The 3,241-nt window shown below is 35.1% G+C and overlaps 1 non-coding gene across 1 annotated transcript; it reads left to right on the top strand.

The window, feature by feature from the left end:
- The first annotated feature begins 2,113 nt into the window (after positions 1-2,113).
- On the top strand, positions 2,114-2,220 carry LOC145608069 (small nucleolar RNA R71). Its single transcript, XR_014105714.1, has one exon. It is a non-coding gene; the product is annotated as a small nucleolar RNA R71 (small nucleolar RNA).
- Positions 2,221-3,241: the final 1,021 nt, after the last annotated feature.

Below are 3,241 nucleotides of genomic sequence, written 5' to 3'. Positions count from 1 at the left end.
TTGATTATTATTTTCCTTGAAGTTACTAATGTGTGTATTTTGTTATTAGAAAGAGGTACGAGGCATCCAAGTAAGTACTTTAATGGTTTAATTGATATTATGATATAGAAATCATGCTTAGATTGTTATTTTGATTCCTAGTATCATGTTAGGATGTTTTCCTTAATTTGATGTTTAGGGTGACAACAATAAATTCCTAGTATCATGTCTAGGGTAACTTTAATATTAAGTATGATGCCTTTTATGTTCTTCCTAATATTTATGATTGTTAGTATCATGTTAGGGTTAAAGCTTTGAGTTTTATTGCTTAGTAACATGCTAGGGTTTGTTATTAATCTTGTTAATATCATGCCTAGGATCTTGCTATTATTATTATTATTATTATTATTATTATTATTATTATTATTATTATTATTATTATTATTATTATTATTATTATTATTATTATTATTATTATTATTATTATTATTATTATTATTATTATTATTATTATTATTATTATACTGATTATCATGTTGCTTGATATATTTATTGTTATTGCTTGATCACACCTTTTTATGCATGTTTAAAGGGAATTTGTACTTGTAATCACGCTTAATAAAATAATTAATAATCTTGTTTAGGATTAATTTGATTATAATTCAAGTGATCGCCAATAATAGATTTATTTGTGCATTAATATTCAACCAACATAGATAAATAGGTTTAGGGTTAATTCTAATGATTGCATGTTAGTCAGAAAGCGCACATGAATACAATCAGAATGAAGTAGAGGCCTATTATTAGGGCAGGTTCAATCTCTTTTAGGTTGGATTTGTACCTTCATCCCCGAACTACCAGTCATGGTTCCAGACCTATTGGAGTTGACGATCTCCTGGATCGTTAAGGGGTGTAACCTTCACCTCGTGAACGGTTTACAAGTTCCTAAAACTTGTTGGTGACTCTTTTGCTCTAGCTTCCTTCCCTTTGGACGCCACCGTAATTTAGTGTATGATCACAGTGAGGTTCAAGCTAGGGGTAATGCTTGAAATATTCCCTACAGTTACCTTCAAATCTTTTACCATCTCCAGGAACTTACCAAACTCCTTACCCAAATTTGTTTTCAGTTGACGATTGGGGAATGGAAGTTTGATTGGCTTTGGAGCATTATTGCTCTTATCTGGAGTGGCCACCTTCTCTGGAGTCGTACCCTGCAATGTAGAATTAGATATATTAGTATTATGCTTTAGCCCTGCAGGGCTATTAGCTACATTGTCTTGTTTAACGGAATCAAGATTAGCATTATTTATTAAAACAGGTTCATCAACTCTGGGCATAGGGGGCCCTTCATAGTTTGAACCACTCCTTAGAGTAATTGCATAGGCTTGATCCGTAGGCCTGGTTGGCTGTGCTGGCAGAGCTCCCTGTTGGCGGGCTTGTATTATCTACAATTTTATTATGTGCTAGAATTGGATCAATTTGTGCATCTCTACTCTCCATGTGCTTCTGCATATTAACCAACATCGCTCTAATTTCTACCAAAGCGGGGTCGGAAGATGAGGAGGATTGTTGTGGTTGGTTTTTCTGGCCAGCATTGGGGTGGTAATATTTCTGTCGTTGTTGTTGTGGCGCCTGTGGTTCTTGTGGTGATGGATTTTGAACATTAGTACTCCGGTAGGAAAGGTACGGATGATTCCGATACCCAGGATTGTAGGTGTTGGAGTATGGGTTATTCTGCCTATAAGCTTGAAAGACATTAACTTGCTCCACGGAACTCCTGCAATCTTGTTCCCAATGACCTATAATTCCACAATTTTCACAGAAAGCCTCATTAGCATTATTATTAATTGCAGAAACATTAGCTATATTAGCAGTGCTAAGATTATCTAATTTTTGGAAGATAGAGGTCAATTGAGCCTGCAAAAAGGATACAGAGTCAACACTATGCTTCCCCTTGTTAGCAAAACCTCTAGGATTCCCATATTGGGAATTATGTATCGCCATATCTTCAATAACCTGACCTGCATCATCAACATTAAGATTCATAAATGTCCCACTAGCTGTAGAATCTAAAATTATTCTAGATGAATTTCCAATGCCATTGTAAAAGGCTTGGATTAACTGCCATTGTGCCAAATTATGATGGGGACATTCTCTTTGTAGGTCCTTAAACCTCTCCCAAGCCTCATATAAAGTTTCATCGGCTTCTTGGGCAAAGTTCTGAATTGGACTCCGTAGTACGGATGTTCTCTCTGCAGGATAGTACTTGTTATAAAAATTCAAAACAAGAGTTTCCCAGTCAGTTATACTAAGTGCAGTTCTATTTAATCCATTAAACCATAATTTGGATTTTCCAGTTAAAGAGAAAGGAAAGAGAATCTCCCTGATTTGGTCTTGTGTGACCACGACTTGCCTGATGGTATTACAATATTGACAATAGTCTGCAATGTGAAGATTTGGGTCTTCACCCTTAGCTCCACTAAATTGCTTCCTCTCTATCATAGTTATAAATTGGGGTTTAATTCAAATTGTACCCCATCAAGAGTAGGAGTGGGAGTGAAATGTGGAAAATCTGTAAGCTTTGGTTGTGAGTAATCACTAAGCTTCTTTGGAGCCGTCATCTCTGATTCTGGATCTGATGATACCTCTGAATCGCTAGAACCATTTGGAGGATCTCGGTGATTATTATTATCACCAGAATCCGCCCAAAATTTGCTTGTAGAAATTCTTCTGTCTATGAAAGGATCGTTCGATCTCAGGATCGAATGGGATGTACCTTGATCTGGAACACCTGGGCATAAAAAAAAAAAAACTAAAAGCAAATATGAGATTTTCCTCAAAGAACTAACGTTCTCTGAGACAAAAAGAAATAACCTAGACTACAAAAATAATCAAAACAAAAATAAAACCGTTTCCCCGGCAACGGCGCCAAATTTTGACAGGGTAAAGTCGTATCCCCTAATCAAAAGTAATTCCTAAATCCTCTAACTAATGTAGATAGGGAAGTAGGGTCGAATCCACATAGAAACGAGTCTTTCTATTCCTAATTAACTAATATAATCTAGATTATGATGTAACCAATATATAAATTTGAATATGAAACTAAACTACGAAGATTAAAAATAAGGAGAAAACAATAAATAAAAATATCTAGGGCATAGGTTCACTAATAAATAATATTCCAGGGTAGAACATAATAATCAATCATCAATGCATACATTAATCAGATCATAAAGGGCTTTCGCTACGTATTACAATCACA

Source organism: Chenopodium album, chromosome 2 (assembly GCF_948465745.1).
Source record: "Chenopodium album chromosome 2, dcCheAlbu1.1, whole genome shotgun sequence".
NCBI classification, from domain to species: domain Eukaryota; kingdom Viridiplantae; phylum Streptophyta; class Magnoliopsida; order Caryophyllales; family Amaranthaceae; genus Chenopodium; species Chenopodium album.
The sequence above is the reverse complement of the archived record's forward strand: the minus strand, read 5'-3'. Positions and strand labels throughout refer to the sequence as shown.